The 26,544-nt window shown below is 39.1% G+C and overlaps 1 protein-coding gene and 1 long non-coding RNA gene across 3 annotated transcripts in view; one reads left to right on the forward strand and one right to left on the reverse strand.

The window, feature by feature from the left end:
• LMO7 (LIM domain 7) overlaps positions 1-16,963 on the reverse strand; it is a 121,563-nt gene extending 104,600 nt beyond the window's left edge. For both annotated transcript variants that reach the window (XM_082675850.1, XM_082675838.1), the window contains exon 1: positions 16,894-16,963. The gene's annotated coding sequence lies outside the window, so the exon portion shown is untranslated. The remainder of the gene's footprint in view (positions 1-16,893) is intronic.
• On the forward strand, positions 14,566-25,022 carry LOC309836069. The gene is made up of 3 exons (XR_014298088.1): positions 14,566-14,771; positions 22,617-22,725; positions 24,889-25,022. It is a non-coding gene; the product is annotated as an uncharacterized lncRNA (long non-coding RNA).
• Positions 25,023-26,544: the final 1,522 nt, after the last annotated feature.

Genomic DNA, 26,544 nt, shown 5'->3' on the forward strand with positions numbered 1-26,544 from the left:
GTAAATTGATACAGCCACTATGGAGAACAGTATGGAGGTTCCTTAAAAAACTAAAAATAGAATTACCATATGACCCAGCAATCCCACTACTGGGCATATACCCAGAGAAAAGCATAATTCAAAAAGACACATGCACCCCAATGATCATGGCAGCACTATTTACAATAGCGAGGTCATGGGAGCAACCTAAATGCCCACTGACAGACGAATGGATAAAGAAGGTGTGGTACATATATACAATGGAATATTAGTCATACAAAGGAACGAAATTGGGTCATTTGTTGAGACGTGGATGGATCTAGAGACTGTCATACAGAGTGAAGTAAGTCAGAAAGAGAAAAACAAATATCGTATATTAACGCATATATGTGGAACCTAGAAAAATGGTACAGATGAACTGGTTTGCAGGGCAGAAATTGAGACACAGATATAAAGAAACAAACACCAAGGGGGGAAAGCAGCAGGGGGTGGTGGTGGTGGTGTGATGAATTGGGATATCGGGATTGACACATATGTATACAATGATGTGTTATTGCATTACTGTCAACAAACTATTTTCTCTTACATGCTGAATCATTTTGTTACACAAAGTCTAAATCCTCATTAAAGTGTATACTCCACCTCCCTAGGCTCTCACCTGCCCAAAGCCACTTTCATTCTTACTTAGAGGACCTTTTCTTATTTAAGTATCTTTTTTTTTTTTTTTTTTTTTTGTCAGTACGTGGGCCTCTCACTGTTGTGGCCTCTCCCGTTGCGGAACACAGGCTCCGGACGCGTAGGTTCAGCGGCCATGGCTCATGCGCCCAGCTGCTCCGTGGCATGTGGGATCTTTCTGGACCGGGGCACGAACCCGTGTCCCCTGCATCGGCAGGTGGACTCTCAACCACTGCGCCACCAGGGAAGCCCCTTTAAGTATCATTAATGATAAAATTTCAAGTGTGATGACTTCCAACATGTAGAGGGAATACTTTGAATGACGAAACCTTAATGCCACAACAGATGGGGAACTGTCTGCTCTTAAGATCAAACCAGTTAGACCCACCTCTGCAGAAATTTCCTGAGTGTACAGGGTCAAGAGCTGTCATACACAAAAATGGGTTCTTTAAATAAAGTCAAGACTAATAAAGAGATTTATTACAGAATTCCTGAATAAGATGAAAATCCTAACTAATTCTAAAGAAGAGTGAAGCTGTGCTCAGGCCTGTGACCTGAGGGCCATACCAGCAACATCTTAAACCAAAGCTCCCAGAATGGCGTCACTTGGCAGTGTTTCCCATCAATGAACCAAGCGATCTTCCCATGCTCAGTCTGACCTTTTTTCCCAGTACAGCTCTATGCCTACTTTAAGCAAGATTCTTCCATTTTCAAAAGAGCCTGTTATCCAATTCCTCTGAACATGAGGACAGGATGGTGCCGGTCAATTTATCCTAAGGCCAAGAGGCTTGGTGACCTCAACTCCTTTTCTATTAATGACATGGCCCCTATTTCCTCTGCCTTGGGAATTGACAGTGCCAGAAAGTTAGCAGGTACGTGCCAGCAAGCAAGAGGGTGTAAGCACTGCTGGAGGCGGAGAAACTAAGTCCATGCTTTAGAGTGACAGTCTCCTGTCAGCCACATCAGAATGACCAAAGGGGCACGCAGTACTGCCGCTCAGGCGATGCTGATGGGGATCAAACTGGAGAACAGCTGACCTAGCCTCTTGCTACTCAACGTGTGGTCCACACACCATCAGCACTGGCATCACCTGGGAACTGTCAGAAATGCAGAAGCTGCAGCTCCACCCCAGACCTACTGAATCGCAATGCGCATCCTAAGATACTCCTGCAGGTGATTAGAGTCTTTGTAGACAAGTTCTCTGACAAATAACAAAATAAGGACACTCTTTCCAAATATGAACTAAAGCAGTGTTTCTCGTTAGCGTAAACACGAAACACCTAGGTATTATAGAGCTCACATTGGACCATGACTAAAAGTGAATTGAATTCCATTCTTATGATACACTAATTGTGGTCATTCAAAATGATTTTAAAGCAACTCCCAAGCAACAATGACAATATATCCAAATTTGCCTTTTAAGTATACCATTTCCATTAAGAAAGCAGCTTAGTCACAGTTTTGATCAGCTAGCCCTAGCTCTTTTTGTTTTGGAAAGTTCATCCTGTTTTACGGCTTAGTTAATAAATGTAAGCTGTGAAGTAGCACACCTACAATCTGTGATTCTAATATGTAGGTAAACACACAAGAGATTCGACTTCCATCCTTATTTGTGAAGAAAATAAGCAGCTCGTCTTTTTTTTTTTTTTTTTTTTTGCAGCTCGTCTTTAAGTTGTCCTTGGGTGCTTACTTCTCTACAAAGAAAAAGGCTCGGTCACTTGCCGGTAAGAAAGGAATTGAGGACAAGGAGAGCAGTAAAGTTCTGTCACATGTGAAAATAGGACCCAACCAGAAATGCTTAAAAGGAATCGCCAGGTGACACGGAGGGCCTGGGGCTTATACATGATAACTGTGCCAGCAGCTTGGTGGTTTGATTTTGCCCCAGCACTGTCTGATGGGGCAAGAGCAAAGCCAGACCAAGAGAGAGAGACTGAGAGCTGGCAGGTTAGGGCAGCAGCAGGTCAGAGGGATGGAGGGCTGAGTGCTCCCGTAAAAGGCTAGTTATTCTCTACACCTCCTTCCTTCTTCCTGTCCTGCCCCTAGGTTCTTCAGAACCTTTTTTTTTTTTTTTTTTCCTCTCTCTGACTTACTTCACTCTGTATGACAGACTCTAGGTCCATCCACCTCACTCCAGGACGAAGTGAGAGAGTGGCATGGACATATATACATTATCAAATGTAAAACTGATAGCTAGTGGGAAGCAGCTGCATAGCACAGGGAGCTCAGCTCGGTGCTTTGTGACCACCTAGAGGGGTGGGATAGGGAGGGTGGGAGGGAGACGCAAGGGGGAGGAGATATGGGGATATATGTATACGTATAGCTGATTCACTTAGTGATACAGCAGAAACTAACACAACATTGTAAAGCAATTATACTCCAATAAAGATGTTAAAAACAACAACAACAAAAAAAGGCTAGTTATTGACATGCTTAATCAACTCGGGTTACAATTAACTACACAGGAGCCATAACAGCCTTTGTCAAACTGCAGCATGAAGTCAGGTACGGTCTTACATATTATATCTATTAAACTTTACATCAGAAAGGAAGTAATTCTAAAACTTACCTACTCTGTTAAAAAAAGAAAAAAAAGGTGCCAACATAGATTCTTAAGAAGTTCTGTCAGAGAACAGATTGGTTGGTTGCCAGAGGTGGGGGGACGGGACAAAATGGGAAGAAAAGAAAACAAAGTTCTGTCCTCAAATTATCCATGTTGTATGTTCCAAAGTGAAACATGTAATTGCTTAGATCAACGTGTCATAATGATGCTAAAATGCATGTCTTATGAATCAATAAAGCATGTTTAATGAAGGAAAACTACACAGTAAAACTTTGGAGATGGTTGGGAATTCGTGTTCCTTCAGTGCCCCCACCCCACCCCCTTCAGAGACTCTTTTACAGGTAATATGTCTGGATCATCAGCCCTTTTGTAAGTCTTTCCAACCCCAGGGACTCCTTGCTTTATGAGGCTGACTCACTTTTAGTCATTTCTATGTCAAAAAAGTCCAAAGGGGCTTCCCTGGTGGTGCAGTGGTTGAGAATCTGCCTGCTAATGCAGGGGACACGGGTTCGAGCCCTGGTCTGGGAGGATCCCACATGCCGCAGAGCAACTAGGCCCGTGCGCCACAACTACTGAGCCTGCGTGTCTGGAGCCTGTGTTCCACAACAAGAGAGGCTGCTATAGTGAGAGGCCCGCGCACCGCGATAAAGAGTGGGCCCCGCTCCCCGCAACTAGAGAGAGCCCTTGCACAGAAATAAAGACCCAACACAGCCAAAAATAAATAAATTAATTTAAAAAAAGTCCAAAGACTTCTCACTGTAATTATAAAATATTGATCCTATCCCTGCCTACTTAATGCAAAATGAATCTCATCTTTCTCCCACAGGAGAGCCCCTGAGCTTTCCTACTTCGTACACTCCATGTGTTTCCCCCACCTCACAGCTTCTCCTGGTTTCCTCAACATCTCTGGTCGCTCATGTGACATTTTTCCATTCTCTTATTATCCCAACTGGCTCTCCATAGAATAGCTAATTTTCCCAATAATCTCAACTTCCCATGAAAAGAAGCTTACAAAGTCTAACTGTTCCCATTTTACACACGGTGAAACTGAGGCCTAAGAGGTATGTGACTTGCCTAAGGTCACCCAGTAAGTAGTGAAGCTAGGATTCAAACCAAACAGTTCAACTCAAGTGTGTGCTCTTAACCACTGTATTAATTTCCCATTTTTGCTGTCACAAATTACAGTTTAGTGGCTTAACACAAGATAAGTTTATGATTTTACAGTTCTGGAGGTTAGAAGTTCAAAATCAGTCTTGCTGGGCTAAAATCAAGGCGTCGGCAGGGCTTTATTCCTTCTGGAGGCTCTGGAAGAAAATCGATTTTCTTTTCCTTCCTGAGGCTTCTTTCGCTCCATCTTCAAAACCAGCAGCATCGGGCTGAGTCTCTGTTCCACTACCATCTATCTGGTTCTCGCTCCCTCTTCCACTTATCAGGACCCTTGTGATTATATTGGGCCCCCCTGGCTAATCCAGGATCCTCTCCTCCAACCCGAATTCCACCTGCAACCTAAGCCCCCCTTGCCTTGCAACATATCCACAGGTTCAATGGGCTAGAGTGTGAACATCTTTGGGAGATGTTCTGCCTACAGCTACCAAGCCTCCTTAAAAACAGGTTCCTGGGGCCTCCCTGGTGGCGCAGTGGTTGAGAGTCCGCCTGCCGATGCAGGGGACACAGGTTCGTGCCCCGGTCCGGGAAGATCCCACATGCCGCGGAGCGGCTGGGCCCATGAGCCATGGCCGCTGAGCCTGCGCATCGGGAGCCTGTGCTCCGCAACGGGAGAGGCCGCAACAGTGAGAGGCCTGCGTACCGCAAAAAAAAAAAAAAAAAAAAAAAAAAAGACAGGTTCCTGTGTGCTATTGCCTTCTCAGAGTGAAGCATCTGTAACTCAAGACAGGACTCCAAGTGTGGTTAATTATCACAAAAAACCATCACTGTAAAGGTAATTAATAATGGTCATCTTGTAAAATGAGGATAATGGGGTGATTGTGAGGATGGAATGAGGAAATAGATATGTGATTGGCACAGTTTCTAGCATATAGTAAGTAATCAGTAAATGGAGAGAATTTACCCAACTTCTCTTGTTGCAGACCACAGGTACTTTGTATTGTGGCATCTATATTATACCATCAGCTGAGCTCACATACAGTGGTGTAGTCACCTCCTATGAATTGACATCACAGTTCATAGGAAGAAGACCTGTTAGTTTTAACAGACCAGGAAGCTAGTCAAATTTAGAATAAAAATAAGGTGGATATAAAGAATCTGAATTGAATGTCATGTGATGCTATTAGTGAGGTATCACAGAAAAAGGCATAAAATGCATGATTCCATTTGTAGCTAATATAAAATCACAGAATTCATGTGATTGATTTTTTTCAGTAGAATGCAGTAGAAATATATTCCTGATGAATATCCTTTTGGAGACTGAGGCCCATTCGGATCGTTTTTAGTTTCAGTTTTTGATATCCAGTACATGAGCTATGCGTGATTGCTCCAACATCTATAAACTAGACTAAGTAAATTTCCCATGTTTTCATCCCACCTTTTTTTTTTTTTTTAATAAAATTAGGGCAAGTACAAGCCCTAAGGCAAACTGCCAGAAACCTCTCTCCAAGTTTACATGGATTTACATTCAGGTCCTTAAAACTGAGCATTTTTTCTCAATTATTTAAGATTTCGCCTACAGATATTATGCTGGTCCGCTTTTCCATCTCAACTACCAAGGCTACAACAACAGACACATTACAGGAATTAAGACAGATGCCTAAAAGGCCAAGGATGGTCATATGAATAAATCAAATACAAATGAATAAAACGGGCATAATGTCAAAGAGATGGCAAAAGAGAACAAAGAAACCAGAGGCTCCCATCCTGTCTATGGGACACCCCATATAATGGTTGCCTTGGGGGAATACAGGCCTGCTGTTACCAGATTCACTGCAAAGCTAGAGATGAAGATTTTATCTAAAATATGAGGGTATGCAAATGTTGATTTAAATTTTGAAGACAAGCAAAACCTGTGTGAGTCAAGCAAAATCCATTGTGGGCCATTTCATGACCTCTAGTAGGTCTCCTGGACTCTCCATGGGACCAGCCCAGTGATCTGTTGCTTCAGAGCATTTGTGGTGGACAAGGCTGGCTTCTAGTGATTATTTTCCTTCTTGTTAAATAATCACAAACCATCCCTTTCATCATCTTTTCCATGATGTTGTTAGGGAATAACATCTAAAATCAACATTGACCACTTTTTTGGACATTTGCAAATCTGCCACCTTATGCAAATCGCCTCATCCTGCACAGGGTCTCTTGATTCTCCCCTCCCCTCCACCAACCCTCTGCTCCATATGTATTATGTCAATAAACTACTAATACAAAAACCCTGGCTTCTCTATCAACCCATAAGTAAATCCTACACACTTTTTCCATCAAAACATTTGGAAACTCTGACAGCTTCTCACCATTCCCAATATTGCCACCACATTCTCTTGCCTGAACTACTGTATTAGTCAAAAAGAGAACCAACAGGATACATATATAAAAGAGATTTATAAAAAGGAATTGACTCATACAATTATGGAGGCTACGTCCACAGTTATGGAGGCTAAGTCCCACAATCTGCCCATCTATAAGCTGGACACCCAGGAGAGCTGATGGCATAGTTCCAGTTCGTGGGCAGAGCCTGAGAACCAGGAGAGTCAGTGGGATGGTATAACTACAAGTTCAAAAGCTAGCAGCCTTGAAATTCAGGAAGAGCCAATGTTTCAGTTCTGGTCTGTCTGAAGGCAGGAAAAGACCAATGTCCTAGCTCATGCACTGAGGCAGGAGTAGCTTCCTCTTACTCACAGGAGGGTTGAACTTTTTGTTTTAGGCAGGCCTTCAACTTATTAGATGAGGCCCACTCTCAGTAGAAAGGGCAATCTGCTTTACTCAGTCTACCAATTCAAATGTTAATCTCATCCAAAACACCCTCACAGACACACCTAGGATAATATAATAATGTCTGACCAAATATCTGGACACCCCACAGCACAGTCAGGTTGACACATGAAATGAATCATCACAATTACTGAAGCTGTTCCTTAACTGACTTTTCTGCTTCTCAGTTTCCTTCAGTCCACTCTTCAAATACCAATCTATGATCTCTTTTTAAGTTTTATTGAGACATTAATTCACATACTATACAATTCATCCAAAGGACACAAATCAATGGGTTTCAGTGTATTCACAAATACGTGCATCCTTTATCACAGACAACCAATAATTTCTAACAACAAATTAAATTACTCTCAAAAGTCCCCAACGGCTTCTCATCCCCAGTGGCTTAGGGTAAAATGCAGTCTACTCACCAAAGCCCACAAAGCCCTATACAACCTTGCTGGCCTACCTCTTTGCCTCACTCAGTTCCAGACGCAGAGTCCTCCTTAATGGTCCGGTTTGATCCTGCCTTGACCCCACCCCTCTTTTCCTTCTCTATGGAAAACTCCCACCCATCCTCATATCTTCCCACTCCCTCCTTTCATTCACGTCCCTGATCAAACGCCAGCCCCTGAAATAAGACGCTCCTGAGCCCCTTCTCCGTAATACTTCTCATGCATGCACTCAATCATTCTCTACCCATTCACTTTATTTTTTCAGTATAATTAAGGTAATTGGCAAGGTATTATAGATTCTTCACAGTAATCATTGGCACCTGACAGGTTATTATCGACTTACTGCCTATGTTCCATTAGGGAGCAATGTTCTCTGCCTTACTTGTGGTTGTGTCCCAAGTTCTTAGAACAGTACCTGGCACAGAGTAGGTGTTCAGTATTTTTAGGAAAGGAGGGATAGTCATGGGCCTAAACCCCATCAAGCAACCAATGCCCTGACACCAGTCTTACACCTGGGTTCTATTTCATATTAACGTCATCTGCTCTTCCATTTCCAATTTCTACATTAAAAAGATGCCTAAAGAGAGATTGTTCAAAGTGTCTTTGTATCTGAATAAAACTGTCATGTATGACATAATCTTACTCTGAATCAATTTTTTTTTTTTTTTTGTGGTACGCGGGCCTCTCACTGTTGTGGCCTCTCCCGCCGCGGAGCACAGGCTCCGGACGCGCAGGCCCAGCGGCCATGGCCCACGGGCCCAGCCGCTCTGAGGCATGTGGGATCTTCCCAGACCGGGGCACAAACCCGTGTCCCCTGCATCCGCAGGTGGACTCTCAACCACTGCGCCACCAGGGAAGCCCTCATTAATGTTTTGAAAAAAGTTGCCCTCAAGGCTGAAAGTTGGCACATAAATGTTCATCTTAGATTTAAAAACGAGTAAGTTTTGAAACCATAGGAAAGTGTTCCTAAACTTGTGCCAATGCCATGACTAAGAGATTATGGCTAGAAATAAAACCGGAGTTTCCTGATTTACAGTGCTGCATCATTATAAGGGCATTGTAACCAATTTCAATGTTGACACTAAGTTTCTACTCTTGGTGATACTTAATTTCAGTTGAGAGTTGGAGAAAAATAGGGTGACAAGAAAACTTGAGATCTCCTAAAAATACTTTATATAAATAACTCAGTCATCATTGACTTATTTATATGCTATTTACATGGAGGTATTAAGGCATTTGGATATTTAATATCTAATATTTGTTACCTTGAAGACATCCAATGCACATCAGTCTGTTTCCTCAGACTTGATTACTGGATAACCCCAAACCATTTCAAAGTACAGATGGTGATCCACAGAAATTCCAATAAAAGATACATTAGAAAAAAGTTATTTACATTAAAATACAACCATGGAAAATGTCATTTCAAATGCACAAAGTGATCTTTTTTTATAGTACTGGCTAACTTTTATGCTATGATTTCTTACACCAGTGCAATAGTACACTAAAAATGGTAACATTATAGTACTCTTCTATGTCTTTATTAAGAAGTAAGAAAAAGTACTCCGTATTTGTGTTATTGGTGTTTTGTTTTCAAAGAAAATAATGAGATTGGCATGCTAGTAAAATAAGAATAGTTTAAATGTTAGTGTTACACAGCTTGTAACAGTGGTTCACCTTCCCTTTGTAATAAAAACATTTCTTTAATAGAGTTTTAATCATGAGACCAAGATGGAGCAGTTTTAATCAAGTGTATTGATATAGTTTAACCTTCACTGTCTCATTAGGAAATGAAAGAAAAGAAAAAAATCTTTTAACTCAAAACTCCAAGGTCTGACCCAACATATATGAAATTATTCCAATACAGTAAGAGGTGAGAAATGGTAATTTATAGAAACATTTAGCCTTTGTTATTTATCAACTGTGAGGAAATAAAGAACATGAAAACTAAGAGTTGAGGCAAGAGTAGGGTTATGGGAGGGGACCTCCATGTTGACCCCCATCCATCTAAAGATGGGGGGCAGGGCAGTCAGAATCAGCTCAGTACGAAAATCCTGCTCTTATTGGCTAAATAATCGAATTGGCAAGGATGAGTGAACCAAAAAGAATTTGCTTGGTGGAAGCCTCTCCCAAATTTACTAGGTGGAAGATCTCCTTCAACAAATCTACGAAGTCAGCAATAAAATTCAAGACCAGAAAATAGGGCTTCCCTGGTGGCGCAGTGGTTGAGAGTCCACCTGCTGATGCAGGGGACACGGGTTCGTGCCCCGGTCTGGGAAGATCCCACATGCCGCGGAGCGGCTGGGCCCGTGAGCCATGGCCGCTGAGCCTGCGCGTCCGGAGCCTGTGCTCCGCAACGGGAGAGGCCGCAACAGTGAGAGGCCCGCGTACCGCAAAAAAAAAAAAAAAAAAAAAAAAAAAGACCAGAAAACAGACACTACTGATCTTACCATTAAATGGTTATTTTAAACTAGCTGTACACCATTTTCCCCTCTCTTCTCATGCCGCAGCTTGTTATCAGTGTTTTGCATATATTAACATCCAAATATTTTCACAAATGCATCTTGCTTATTACCAACTAGAGAGATATTCCCTCTGAGACACACATTGGGTTTGACCTAGTACAGAGCAACTCTCAATCACCACTCTTTCAAGCAAGGCATATATTCATACTGGCTGTTCATCCAAGCCACATTCTAATATTCCTTGAGTACTTTCTCTTCAACCATACAAAATTCATTCCTGCCTCTTACCCAGAAAAGTACCACCCTTGAATGAAACTAGTAATTATATTTGTACTTCTTACATTATTTCAACTTGGAAGAGAAAGGAAACAGAAGAAAGTTTTTTTCTCCTGAAAACAGTCTGTCTTGAGGTCTCACATTTTGATTTTACTTGTAGAAAGAACTCGCAAACTCAGCGTTTCACAAACCTCCCCTCTCCCAACCCCTGGGCTTATTTTACTAAAAAAAAATTTTTAATGGGATAAATATAGTCATTGCTTAAGAGTAGTTTTCAGAAAAGTACATGATAAAACCTGTATCAGAATATTTAAATTTTATAGCTGATTCCTCAGGTGAATTTTCTACTACAGCGGAAGGGAACAACTAGATGTTTCAACAGTGACCTTGGCATAGACTAGGTTGCACTACTTTGCTGACACCCAAGTGTATAGGTGAGTGAAGGTGAATGAATCAGAAGTAATTTTACACAGGTACAAGAACACTGACCACTAATAACCTTCTGAAAAATGGCAGACCCATAGACTTGCTTTATTTCTTAAAATAACCATTATGAAGGCAGGAGAAAATGACACATCTAACAGCTTAAGCTAGCTGGCATCTTTGCCCATTTCCTACATTCTACAGCATTCCTGAATGAGGAGACAACTTTCCCAGCCTCTGTAGTCAACCTTACACATTCCACTCTTAAAGGAATCTGAAAGAATAACACTTTAGAGCAAAGATGTTCAAATTGAGCCCATATTTTTCATGCAAGTCCGGATATACCAAGGATTTTTCTACTAAGCCCACTGACAGACACAAACATTCAAACAAACAAATGATTCAAACTAAATTTTCTAGGATACCATTGCTTTTCAAAGGGAAATCGCAATTGAAATGCCAAGCATGAGAACAATCAAATCTGTAGTCAGTCAGCAAACTAGTCCATATAAAAGGGTAGCGTTTACTTTCTTGATTCTTTAGCTCAGTGGTTCTCAACCAGGGATGATTTTATGCCATAGGGGTTATTGGCAATGTCAGGAGACATTTTTAGTTGTCACAAGGCGGGGATGGAGGGCACACTGCTACTTGCATCTATTGAGTAGAGGCCAGGGATGCTCCTCAACGTTCTACAATGCACAGGACAGACTCCCGCAACAAAGAATTATCCAGTCCAAAATGTCAATAGTGCCAAGGTTGAGAAACCTTGCTTTAGAAAATACAAATCGACCATTAGGGGTCCAAGATGACTATAAGTCTTACGGTTAATAACTTCCTTGATGTTTTCTACACATATTGTATCTCATGCACATTAATGCAGATGGTAAATAATATTCTGGTTCAACGGCTCTTTTCACCATCAGAATATCTTGCCTGTTTCTCAGGGGTTTGTTTTGAGGTTGAGTTTTTTAATTCTCAAAGTTTTGGTTTTGAGTTTCAGTGATTTGAACATACCCACATTTAACACCAGCTAATTTTTGGAAGACTCAAACTCTTGCGTTAGAATTTTTAAGCATGGCTTTATAAAGAACAAAAAGAATTTAAAGGATAGGGGAAAATGTATTTCTTTACAAAACTCAATCAAGCAAGGAAAGCTGTATCTCTAGAAGACCTATGAGAACATGATTACTGCCTTCCTAAAGAAAAAAGTAATCATATAATCATATGAATGTTTTAAGCAAAGCATTCAATATACTTCTGAATCATCTTAACATCTCCCTCTGTGTTGTCATTGCTCAGGGGATATTCCAAGTGTTTCACACAGGTCCATCTGCCATGGGTAAATCCACAGCCTTGGCTTCAAAGCTAAATACACATGGGAGTGGACATGAAACAGATAAAAGTCATAACTGAAGAAGAGAGTAAAAAAGAGAGGAATGCAAGAGGGGGCTTGGAGCATTACACTCACATAGCTTAACAAACCCTTACACAGAAATTGTGTAATTACTGCTGTATTTGACCTAACTTGGTATCTACCCCAAACAAACTTCATTCATGAAACAACTTCAACTCACACACCAGAACTGAACAAACTAAAGGAAATGAATACTCCTGACCACAGCCCAGTCAGCCAAGACCACTCTCTCCCTTAAGGAACTCACCTACTAGCTGGCCACTGACCCACGAGATCTGTAGCCTGGAAAGAAAAAGGTAATCTCAGACTCACAGATCTCGAAATCAAACTTATGGTTAGCAAAGGGGAAACCTGGGGGGAAGGGATAAATTAGGAGATGGGATTATCATATATACCCTACTATATATAAAATAGATAACTAATAGGGACCTACTGTACAGCACAGGGAACTCTACTCAATATTCTGTAACAACCTATATGGGAAAAGAATCTGAAAAGGAGTGGATGTATGTGTACGTATAACTGATGCACTTTGCTGTACAGCTGAAACTAACACAACATTACACAACACTGTAAATCAACTATACTCCAATTTAACAAAAAAAAAAAAGAAAAGGTAATCTGATCCATTCAGATTCCTCTCTTGGGAAACGCAACTAAGGGATGCCATTTCCTGTTAGAAATGGGACAGAAAAAAGTAGTCATGTTGAACCCAGCTGCCATGTTTATGCCTGAGCACTAGATTAACGAGAGTCCTCTGGAAAATCCTTACAATAAAACACTCTTCACCTCACGTAGCTTGAAAGCATCTTTGCTCTTTGTTACCATTAACTACATGTAAAACTGGTGGATCTGATTAAAGTCTTTGAATGTACCAGTGTGAATTCCTGGTTTCAATATTGTACCAGAGTTATACGAGATGTTACAATGCGGGAAACTGGGGTGAAAGGCACAGAGGAACTCCGTGTACTGCTTTTTTTGCAACTTCCTCTGAATCTACATTTCAAAATAAAAAGTTTTTTAAAAGGCAAGTATTAACTGAAACATTTACCTATCTGTATTAGTTTCCGAGGGCTGCCATGACAAAGTACCACAAACCAAGTGGCTTAAAGCAACAGAGATGTATTGTCTCACAGTTCTGGAGACAAGAAGTCCAACATCAAGGTATGCACAAAGCCATGCTCCCATGAAACCTGTAGAAGAATCCTTCCTTGCCTCTTCCAGTTTCTGGTGGTTTGCTGGCAATCTCTGCTCCTCCTTGGCCTGAGGATGCATCGCGCCAATTCTCAGTTGTCACATGGCTTTCTTCCTGTGTGTACCTGCCTTCATAAGGCCATCTTCTTATAAGGATGCCAATCATATTAGATTAGGGTGCCTACCCTACTCCATTATGGCCTCTGTTCCCATACTCCATGTGACAACCCTCTTCCCAAATAAGATCACATTCTGAGGTAGTGCAGTTTAGGACTTCGGTATATAGGCATACCTCAGAGATATTGTGGGTTGCGTTCCAGACCACCGCCATAAAGCAAGTCACATGAATTTTTTTTGTCTCCCAGTGCATATAAAAGTTATGTTTATACTAACTGTAGTCTATCAAGTGTGCAGTAGCATTATGTCTAATGAAGCAACACACATACCTTAGTTAACAAATACTGTATTGCTAAAACATACTAACCATCATCTGAGCCTTCAGAGTCATAGAAGTGACATCAGAGAACACTGGTCATGGATCACCACAACGAATATGATAATAATGAAAAAGTTTGAAATACTGCAAGAATTACCCAAATATGACCCAGAGACATGGGGTGAAAAAATGCTGTTAGAAAAATGGCACTGATAAAACTTGTTCGATGCAGGGTTGCCACAAACCTTCAATTTATAAAAAATGCAATATCTGCAAAGTGCACTAAAGCGAAGCACAATAAATTGAGGTATGCCGCATTGTATCATTTTTTTGAGGGGCAGGACACAATTCAACCTATAACACTGAGAATAACTCAAGCCATCTGAAAAAACAGAGTACTTTCAATACAATTCATACTTTTAATTTTCACAGAAGTTATTTCGTAAAAGTTATTTTCATATAAAACATATTGATTCTATTAAATTGAATGTTTCTTCCTAGGAAGACTTCAAAAACAAAAGTTCTTTAACTTTATTCCTTAAATAACACCTCTGACTCCTATATTGCTAGAAGTAATTCATACATATATGTACATTGCAATACATGCATATATATGAAAGTTTTTTACCCAACCAAGTTTGAGACCAATGAAAATATCATGTCAGTTGCTTAGTCATGACAGAAATAGAACAGATGTAACTTGGTAAGAAGGAAGGAATTAATATTTGAGCCCAACTGCTCTGGAACTTTATATATAGACAGTTGACCCTTGAACAACAAAAGTTTGAACTGCACAGGTCCATTTATACGTAGATATTTTTTCAAGAAATATATTGGAAAATTTTTTGGAGATTTGTGACAATTTGAAAAAACTCACAGATGAACCATGTAGCCTAGAAATATCGAAAAAATTAAGAAAAAGTTAGTATATATCGTGAATGCATAAAATATATGTAGATAACCTTTACACAGGCATAAGGTGAGTGATATTTAATATAAAATTATTTGTTAGTTTTCTTACTGTTTTATAACTTTGCTTTCAAGGAATTACATTACAGTACAATATGCCTCTCTCTCTCTCATGATTGGAGAAACTGCATATCAGACTATCATCACGGGTAAGTGGGTTTTTCAATGTAACAATGTTTCTAATACTGTATTATAAATATGACTGTAATACTGTACGCCACAAAAATCATATAATGGTTCATTTATTAGTGTATAGGCTTGGTAACCATGAAGCAATCATAGTGTTGTTTCTTTGTTATCAATGCATGAATCATTATACCTTTAAATAAATATGAATTTCTTTTTCACATTACCTTTTCAATTTTATGACTACTGTTAGTAATATGTATAACAGCTATAGTGTTTTGTATCATATGAGACAATATTGATGTTGGTATTGACAGACAGATGATTCATCTTGTAAACAGACAATGTAAACTTATGGTTTCAATAAATACAGTACAGTACTGTAAATGTATTTTCTCTTCCTTAGGATTTTCTTAACACTTTCTTTTATCTAACTTACTTTATTATAACAATACAGTATATATTGATATAACATACAAAATATGGGTTAATCGACTATTTATGTTATCAATAAGGCTTCTGGTCAATAGTAAGCTATTAGCAGTTAAGTTTGGTGGGGGAGTCAGAAGTTACACACAGATTTTCAAGTGCGCAGGAGGTTGGTGCTCCTAACTCTCACTTTGCTCAAGGGTCCACTGCATTCTATATTTCAAAAGAAAATAGTAATTTTCTGATCTTTCAAAGAGAAAACTGTAAAAACTCTTCTTTCCTTCTCTCCTAGACAGGTATTTTCTAATAATAAACACTCTGCCACCAACTTATTCCTGTCAAAATTCTGATGACACCTTCATGCCAGCTGCAAACCCAGAAATTTTAGTACTGCTACCTTTAATCCGTCATGCCTCTAACACCTGCAAACACATGCATGGCCAAGCAGAAGGTTCCTGAATGTATTATAAGCAGCTTGACTATTCCAAAGATAAAATATTAACAATATTTTATTTACATTCCAGTTATTAGCTGTCTTAAACTTGAGTGTTTTGTAAAATTAATTTTTTACCTGACTCCCATCATCAGCCTTGATTCTTAGGGAATGCTAACTTTTTTTTTTTTTTTTTTTGCGGTACACGGGCCTCTCACTGCTGTGGCCTCTCCCGTTGCGGAGCACAGGCTCCGGACGCGCAGGCTCAGCGGCCATGGCTCACGAGCCTAGCCGCTCCGCGGCATGTGGGATCTTCCCAGACCGGGGCATGAACCGTGTCCCCTGCATCGGCAGGCTGACTCTCAACCACTACGCCACCAGGGAAGCCCCGGGAATGCTAACATTTTGAAAATTATCCATCATTTGTAATTATAAATTATTTATTTCCAAAGATATGGTCCCACATTATTATTGATCTCTCTAGGGTCTTGATACAGCAGAGAATCTATATAATGATAGTATGGGGTGTTTTTCATACACAAAACTCCGGATTTAAAGCTAGAATGAATCTAGAGAGTCATCCATAGTCATCTTATGGAAAAGGTTACTGAGGCAAAGTAGAAGACAGAGACTTGCCCAACATCACACAGGATGTTGGTAGGAAACCAAAAGAGGTGACAGGTCTTAAGTATGTTGCAAATACACTCCAAAACCTGCATGCTGAGCAAGGGCAATGTATAAGCACGAAGCACCTGAAATGTAACAACTCATCAGCTTTGGCCAGTTTCCATAAACTGTGGTCAACTAGCAACCAATACACGGAGGACTGAGTTTCGGAAAGACCGTGATCCTAAACAAATGCAATTTGTGGAAGAAATGGGCCAAAAGGGGGGATATAGGCAGTTTGAGGGCACAAGAAGCAAAACAAACAAAAAATTAAATAAATAGAATAAAAGCCTCCAGGCAGAATGGAAACAGAAGGCGGAACTAAAGATATAAGGACAAGATCACAAGAAATACTTTTCTTGAGAAAAAAAGACCCCAAACCTAATATCTATGATAATTCCAGATAAGAGAACGTGTTTATGCCCATCTTTTTACATTTCAGAAACAAGTATAATTTTGAAGATAATTTATTACTTACCAAACCTGCTATTGGTGTGGACAGTCTATTTATCTTCTTAATGACACCAGGTTTAAGCTTATTAATCAAACTGAAAGTAAATAAAGAAACAATGTATGCAGTTACAAGAATGCCAATATTAGTTTAGTGTTCTTTTTAACATCCTCAAAAATCATACATGTCATTCATCCATCCCAATATTTTCTTCAGGTCCAAGAGCACAACAGAAAGCAAACAACTAAGAAAATAAGTCAAGAAACAGAGACCAGCAATGCCAACAACAGTGACACGGGCCTCTTAGAACATACAGACACACTTCTACATTCAAAGACATGTCCTGTAAAAATAGTTCCACATTTGTTAAAGTAAGGTAATATTTGATTCTGTTTCAACAGTTAGTTTAAGAATCTCTTTCATTGTAATATAGTTCTCTTCAACCTAAGAATACTTTTTTCTTAATCATTTTTACTGATTTTTTTTTCTCAAACTGATCCATGTTTTAAAAAGGTAGATTCAAACCATATTTTTTTCTTTGCCATATGTAAAGGGTGCAGTGGAACTCATCCAAATAACAACTATTTCCCATTGGTAACTCATTCAACTCTATGATTGCTTTGTTATCACTGCGGAATGACTGGGTAAAAATTTAAATGCACCAGAACTCCCCAAAATAGGCTAACAGTCACTTCAGAATCTAACACTGAACAAAAGTTTATGTTGTTATTACAGAATCTGCAAGGATATTTGTAAGTCTCTAGATTCTAAAACACTTTTAGAGCCCAGCTTTGACACCTGAAACTTAAGAGTACAATTTTTGGTTCTAAATCTAGATTATGGTGAATTCTATATTTTTGTTGCTGTGCACTGATAATAGTGCCAAGCCATGTAGAAATTTAATATTATAATAATGTTTTTCTAGTAAAGCTAGCCTCATTAATTAATCATTAATCACTGCCAGAAAACTATAATTTGAAACAATGATTTTCCTATTCAGTAATGCTTCCACAAAAAAACAATTCTTTATTCTGTAACAGAGTTCCAAAAGGAAAGCAAATATAGGAGAAAGAATCAAACATTCTTAATTTACTGGTCTCCCCTTCACAATGGGCAACAGAAAAAAAAAAAAAAATCTGACACTTGTGGAATGTCACTCCTTCAACATTCCAGAGATTTATATATACACTTGAGTGTGCTAAAAATAAAGAAGACAAAAGTCTCAACTTAATAAGCTTCAGAATGTTGTTAACAGGATTCAAAATTACCAAACAGTGGCTTATGAAGATTTAGTCTGGTGAACAAAAGCTGTTTTTCTGTTTTCATAGTTTCTTCACACAAAGATCTTTAGATAACATAGATGACAGAACCACCCCTCGACTTTAAGCATTTCCAAGAACTGTTACTCTTTGACTCCTAATTTCTTATTTGTGCACTGAAAATCACGTAGGAAGGAAGGCTTTCTCCCTCATGGTCACAATACTTTTCTTTAATCACTAGCTGAAGAGCTAGCAAAGAATTGAGCAGGTTTATAAGAAATGACATTTCCAATTTAATTGTTCTAGTTGTTCCCTATTAAGCAAGTATTTCTTGAATTCTATTACTGGTGGCTTCTTGCAACGCATAGTACAAATAACTGAAACATTACTTAACAGAAACATAATTCTAACATAGCGTCAACCAAGAAATTCATAGCAGTTGTTGACCACTAGTTTGACAGTGACTTTCCTACGGAACTTGAACCTTAAAATGTAATCTTTCTGTGATATTAAAAGTTAGACATAGGGGTTTCCCTGGTGGCGCAGTGGTTGAGAGTCCGCCTGCCGATGCAGGGGACACGGGTTCATGCCCCGGTCCGGGAGGATCCCACATGCCGCGGAGCGCCTGGGCCCGTGAGCCTGCGCGTCCGGAGCCTGTGCTCCGCAGCGGGAGGGGCCCGCGTACCGCAAAAAAAAAAAAAAAGTTAGACATCAATATGAGCTGGGGCATCTTATAAAATGTCAGGGAAATCTGACATCAGTTGTCCTTATTAAAGGAAGTGTGTCATGAATTCCGCCTCCACCCACTTGAGTCACCGGTAACTTTGGCCAGATCATTCAATTTATCTGTTTACTTCGCTTACCATTTTTGTATTACAGCGTTAGTAATAGAGAATTTTTTTTTTTTTTTTTTTTTTTTTTGCGGTACTTGGGCCTCTCACTGTTGTGGCCTCTGCCGCTGCGGAGCACAGCCTCCGGACGCGCAGGCTCAGTGGCCATGGCTCACAAGCCCAGCCGCTCTGCGGCATGTGGGATCTTCCCGGGCCAAGGCACGAACCCGTGTCCCCTGCATCGGCAGGCAGACTCTCAACCACTGCGCCACCAGGGAAGCCCGAGAATTTTTTTTTAATACAGTTTCTGGAATGGATAATAACACAGCCTACTCTCAATTAAGTCAGCCAAAGGAGGCAAGGGATAGAGGTAAAGCAAACAGCACAGATAAATGACATCTCCCAATAGTGAGTTAATGGACTCCTCCCTCATCAGAAAGTTTCAGAGCTATTACTTAGAAGCAACATACACCCAATGGATTGGCATCCATTCCTGAACCTCCTCGTATGTGTACAAACATGGAAATAACCACAAGGAACAACAACACTCTGGATAACATGCAAACTACCCTCTAAAAAAAGCAGTGTGACTAGAGGAAAATGCTGTTTTATTTTGTCAACTGTTAAAATGGTATCAGTTCTAAGCACTAGAATATGGAGAAAATGCTCATATAGTTTTGGCAAATAGTGAACATCCAATCTGATTATGAATCATGAGTAATTATTTTCAGATACAATTAAAGAAAGACTAGGATGTTTCTTCTGGGGAGAAAAACAGGTTTCATAAAATCTAAAATTCTGTGAAATTTAAGTCTATCTAAAGGAATAGGGCATAGTCTTATGTCAAATAAAATACAAGTGCCACACAAGAGAGATACTACTCTCTTTTACAAATGGAACTTCTTTGCATAATAAGTATTCTTCAATTATACATGTGGAATTCCTAAACGCAACACTGGCTTCAGGTCACTGGCTCTATTTAAGAACCATATAACATGCTAACTTTCCAGATACCTCTGTACACAAGGAACTAGAGGCAGTCAAGGGACCACTTTGTCTGCCTGCATCCCTTTGCCCCACCCCTCTAATCCTATATAGAATCATACCTCGACTCTCCCAAGCTTTCCCTCATGGTCATGTGCTTTGCTAGCATACCAGGGGTGTGCTCTTTTAGTAAGATGAAAACCAGAACAGGAAACACCTAGTCACTTGCTATCTCCCATGGTAGAGCACCCCCGCAAAAAGGACTACAACCCCTCTCCTTCATCTCTTTCCTCCAGTTTTATCTATTTCCTCTTCTTCTCCTCCCCAAAATGTATTGCCCCTCCCTCCAAGGGAGTTGAGTTACATAACAGATGCTAGGAAGTTGTCTCTGTTCAGAAATCTCATCACCAGTGAATGTGACCTGACTTTAAATATAAGTCAGAGGCAACACTCCAAGAAAACTGCACATAGAGCTCAATATGGCATCTGGCTCAGTTATAAAAGGCTTTAATGAGAACTAGAATGTGATGCTCTGTCTCTTGGTCTCCAGGAACTAGTTCCAAATGCCAAATCTCATTTCCCCTTTATCAGAAAGCTCTTCAGCAGACGTAGAAAATCGAGAGACATCTTTTGACTTCCTATTTCCAAAGATTTTTTCCAAATGTACCACAAAGACTGACATCAAAGAGTATATCAATGCAATGAGAGTGAACTTTTTCACCTATAAGTATTTGGTTAGTCATTCACACGTACATATTTTTAATATCTTTCTTTCGGCTGCATTTTCTAAACATATATCCCCACATTAGTCAAACTTTTCCTATCAGTAAGCTAAATATTTGTTTAAAAGATATACTAAAGATATTACACATTTCCTTACAAATTAAGGAGCAATGCCTTGTTTTATCTGTTACTCGACACAATCATTTGTCTAGGTTTCTTTGAGATGCAGACTCTGCTCAACAAACAGATGTCAAGTAAAGACAGAGCACTGCACTGGGACCAGCCACAGAGCAACCAGCCAGTGAAGGTGCTAAGTGCAAGGATGTTCTCTCATTCCAAACACATCTCCTAGCACTTATCGAAGGATCTGGCATATCAAATATTTTATAAACCCACTAACTTCTAACGCAGAAATTTTTCTGTGAATGATTCAAAATCTCTATCTTCTTTGTAGAAATAAATTTAGAAGAACTTTTTTAGTTTCACTCAAATGCTAGACATGATTTTGTGCTATTCCCCTTTGTCATTTTTTGTTACCAAACAAGTCAATCTTCAGTGTTCTCTCTTGATTGTCAAATGCTGATCAAGAGAGTAAGCTCTCTAGGGACCTCCCTGGTGGTCCAGTGGGTAATACTCCACGCTTCCAATGCAGGGGACCCAGGTTCGATGCCTGGTCGGGGAACTAGATCCCGCGTGCATGCCGCAACTAAGAAGCCCGCATGCCCAACAAAGATCCCAAGGGCCACAACAAAGACCCGGCGCAGCCTAAATAAATAAATAAATAATAAGTAAATAAATATTTTTTGAAAAAAGAGAGAGTAAGCTCTCTACCAGATATATTAATTTAGGGTGGTTATCATAAGTACATGTTTTACTAATATTTTTAATTAATTATCTACAGCTAAATTCATAAGTTGTAATATTTTAAAAATAAAAACCATCTTGAGTAGTGATCACACATCCATGGATAAAGTAATAAGCATATGTAATTTAAAATTTTAAAGTTTAAAAACATTCAAGGGGCTTCCCTGGTGGCGCAGTGGTTCAGAATCTGCCTGCTAATGCAGGAGACACAGGTTCGAGCCCTGGTCTGGGAGGATCCCACATGCCGTGGAGCAACTAGGCCCGTGAGCCACAACTACTGAGCCTGCGTGTCTGGAGCCTGTGCTCCGCAACAAGAGAGGCCGCCATAGTGAGAGGCCCGCGCACGGCGATGAAGAGTGGCCCCCCGCTTGCCACAACTAGAGAAAGCCCTCGCACAGAAATGAAGATGCAACACAGCAAAACTTAATTAATTAATTAATAAACTCCTACCCCCCAACATCTTCTAAAAAAAAAAAAATTCAATACAGAATTTTATGATTACTTCAGTATTAATATTTTTAAAGACTGGTAGTAAAATTCATATAAGTTTGATTTCTAGAATTCCTGTGGCAGTAATCTTGAATACTGCTGAATTAGGATACAACACAAATAAATGGTTAACAAGACATGCTAAGATGGGAAAGTAAGTGAAGCGGCAACAAGTCAGTACCAATGCATTGATAATCATCATTTCATGATGATAGGACTTTCTGTTTAGCTTCACTGTTACGCCTGAAGCATCCTCCAGTGAGTCCAGCAAAGCTCAAGTGGTCTGACAGCAGAGTCCTCTTATTCTAGGCAACATCAACAATTATGGCACTAATGGATCTTGCTGAGTAACAGGACATTTCCCAATACAACATCGATAGCCATACGTGTTAGCAGGAGGACTCTGGTTTCCTGTCCTGGTTCTGCTCTTTACTATTAAGTAACATCGCAACTTCTGCTCCATCCCTTCATATAAATCAGAGGATTCTCACAGTCGAACTTAGGTTCTTCCCAACTTCTGCCACTGTAAAAATGCTTGGATGCATGTCTGTGTGTATATCTTTGACCATGCTCCTTATCATTTCTTATATTCTATTTCTAGAAATAAAACCATCAGTGACAAGCTCTTGGTACTTGTCTGGAAAGGAACCTGGCAATATGAACCAATTTACTTTTGCATCAGCTGGTGTCATTCCTGTGTCTACCTCATGGTATGATAAAACAGCGACACTGTTTCCCTCTGCCTGTCAGCCCTACTGCGTGATCTCCCTAGTGCTGCAGCCTTTATAAGCACTGCTTGAAAAGGAAATAAAAAATTTTACCAATGTTTTATGTATCACATGTTAGATAGTTAAGCTCTTTTTAATATTTTCCACTATGAAGAGGCTTTATGCATACCTTTTTCCCATTCTGTAGTCTTTTCTTAGAGTCCAAAACAAAAGAATTATTGGGGAAAGTCTTATAACCTTTATGATAAATAAATATATGTTTATATTAATAAATAAACTAGCATATAATTACTTGATAGATACTGCCAAATTGCTGTTCAGCACTGTACCAGCTTATACTCAACTGGTCATTTTGAGAATATCATAGACTACTTTGCCATAATACGGCCATCAATTTTTTTAACAGATTTTAAATTATTTACTAGTTCAATTTAAAAATCGTATCTGATTTTAACATAATTATTTCTTACTATTGAAGGTAGAGATTTTACTATTTATTTCCAGTAGTATTTCTTCATTTGTGAAGTATTTGGTCACATCCTTTGCTCATTTGTCTATTGAGATTTTCAAACGTGTACCTTACCAGTTTATTTGAACTCTAGATAATATTTAAGCCAATTCTGCATAAAATATTTTTCCCAGAATGTTATTTGCCAGAGTTATCTATTTCATAAAACTTCAAGTCTATTTTTTCTGGGTTTTTTCTATTCCTTCAAAGCTTAGAATCTTAAACTGCCTCCAAAATTTTTTTAATTCTTCTATTTTATTTTCTCAGTTTTTTATTATTTTAATCCAGGCTATATTCTAGTATACGTAAGGTTTGGGTTTGGTTTTTTTTTACTGAAGCATAATTGACCTACAACACTATGTTAGTTCCAGGTACATAACACAGTGATCCAATATTTCTATACATTACAAAATGATCACCATGATAAATCTAGTTACCATCTGTCACCATACAAAGATATTACAATATTATTGACTATACTCCCGTGATTCACTTATTTTATAACTGAAGTTTGTACCTCTTAATCTCTCTCATCTATTTCACTTATTCCCCATCCCCCCGCTCTGGCAACCACCTATTTGTTCTCTATGACTGTGTTTCCGGTTTTTTTGTATGTGTTCACTTGTTTTCGTTTTTAGATTCCATATTTAAGTGAGTCATGGTATTTGTCTTTCTCTGTCTGACATTTCGCTTAGCATAATACCCTCGAATTCCACCTATGTTGTCACAAATGGCAAGATTTCGTTCTTTTTATGGCAGAGTCATATTCTACTGCGCATATATACCACCTCCTCTTCATCCCTTCATCTCTTAATGGGTGCTCAGGTCCTTTGTTCATTTTTTTATCAGGTTTTTGTTTTCATTTGTTCGTTTGTTTTGTTTTTTTGCGGTACGCGGGCCTCTCACTGTTGTGGCCTCTCCCGTTGCGGAGCGCAGGCTCCGGACGCTCAGGCTCAGCGGCCATGGCTCACGGGCCCAGCCGCTCCACGGCATGTGGGATCTTCCTGGACCGGGGCACGAACCCGTGTCCCCTGCATCGGCAGGCGGACTCTCAACCACTGCACCACCAGGGAAGCCCGGTTGTTTGTTTTTTTGATGTTGAGTTGTGGTATATGCTGAGTTTGTAAATTAATTTTCTTAGCCAATTATGTACCCCAATACAAATAATCGAGTGACTCATCTCTTCTCCATTCTCTCATCTGTCCTTTATCACAACTTCCTATGCATAAGAATGTATTTTGGACCTTCCAATTACATTAATATGTACATTTATAAAGCAATCCATAATTTTTTAATTACTGTGCTTTCTCAAGTCTGTCATTTGTTCTAATATTGAGACAGTATCATTCCACAGAAATTTTTAATTTTAGGATTTTTCCTCTTCTCACCTGTTTATTCTTCCCTATGAATGTTAAAATTCTATTTATTCTAAGAAAAGTCTGACTAGATTTAACATGGGTATTGGCTTAAAATTATAAACAAATTGACAACTATTGGAAATACAGTTTTTCATTCCATTTCTTAAGGCATATAGTTTACCATTACATTTCAACATACAAAATATGTCTCACACATTTCTCTAAAGTAAACAGTAAACTGTGTTCTAAACTTTTTCACTATTGCCTTTTATCCCTTAGATCTCATCTGACTTTCTGACTGATGATTGTTGGTAAGTAAAAATTCTAGAGATTAAGTCTCTCATATAAGGCAATTACTCTACTTTTAATTGATGTGATATCATTATATATTTGTCCTTTTTGCAATATTCATTTCCCTTTCTTAATACTTCTCGTTGCACTGACTAGAATTCCTATACGTTCACCATTTCCTGGCCAACACGTGGTTTTCCATTACCTACCTGAGAGCCTTCATGACATCAAGAAACTACTTCAAAAATAACTTTTTTCTGATCAACTTTAATATAAATTGTTTATATTACACACATTTAGCACATACATTACTCCTATTTATTTTTAGTAGAACACCATTCTCATTTTTTTTTCCTCAGAGACCCTAGCACTGAAATGTTGTGTGCCCTCCTCTCAGTAATTTATATTTAGGATGAGAAAGCCCTGTAGATGGTACCAGCAAGTTCACGAGACAGGACCAAAGCTTTCTACCTTCAAGTCTGAGGCCACAATGTAAAAAAAACCTCTGCAAAATTTGCAATGAGTCTGTATAACATGACTACCATTACAGAAGTGAATTTTTTAATTGATGTTTGCCAAGCTGACCTTCAACTTGAAAAACTACTTTTAAAAAAATGACGTTTTGCTATATGTGGATATAAAATTACAGAAAAAATTGACTGTGAAGGTTAAAAAGACAGCATACAGATGGCAACCATAAAACACTGCCATGAAGAGAAAGCAGTTTTAAAAATTTTAATTATCTTTATGAACTTGAACACGTGCATCTTTGCAAACTACTGGATTATCAAATAATATAGAAACTTCAAGGTCTGTACCACTTTAAGTGAAGAAAAATAGTTCTTATTACTTAAATTTTAAATGGCTATAATATGGGATCAGGGTCAATTGATAGTGCTGGTGAGCTGTATGAACGCACCTGTCCTCAGGAAATTCAAAACCAGTAAGAGCTCTAAGAAAAAAGCCTTCATCCTTACAGAAGGACCTCTGAGCTTTACACGGAGCTCTGCATAGAAGCCCCAAGAATCCACTGATGTCGCTGTCACTCAGTGTGTGAAAGTCTCCAACTCTAACAAAGGACAGAGCCCTCTCGCATGAATGAGAAGTGGCAAGGTCTCTATCTTGTCTGATGTCTTAAAACAATCACTCGAGTATCCCATAGTAAATTAACAGGAGTATTTTTTAATAATTTTTTTCTTTTTTTGAATGCACCTTTAACAAAATACTACAGTCGTTTCAGGAAGACAGTATAGTATTCACATAGCAGATATAAATAGAAACAGGTTTTCTCAAACCAGTAGGTGAATGTTTATTTGCTCCACTCTTTCCAAGCTGCAAGCTTGGAAAGGAAGGCCTGGTGCCAGTGTGAGAAGAGTTTCCTCAAAAATGTGAGCTGTGAGTTCAAAAAGGCATAAACGTCTGCATGGCTGACTTGGGACAGAGCAAAGACTTGGCATTATTCCAGGGATGGGAAGTACTGACTGACTAACCAGAGACACACCCAATAAGATTACCTTCAAATACATCTTCTTACTTCATAAAGATAATAAACAATGTTTCCATTTAAATATTTCCAAGATTGCTATCATAAGATGAGTAACTATGAAATTACTAATCACTAGCTGGATATGCTCCAACTAAATA

This window comes from Grampus griseus (genome assembly GCF_964374135.1).
Source record: "Grampus griseus genome assembly, chromosome: 18".
NCBI lineage: Eukaryota > Metazoa > Chordata > Mammalia > Artiodactyla > Delphinidae > Grampus > Grampus griseus.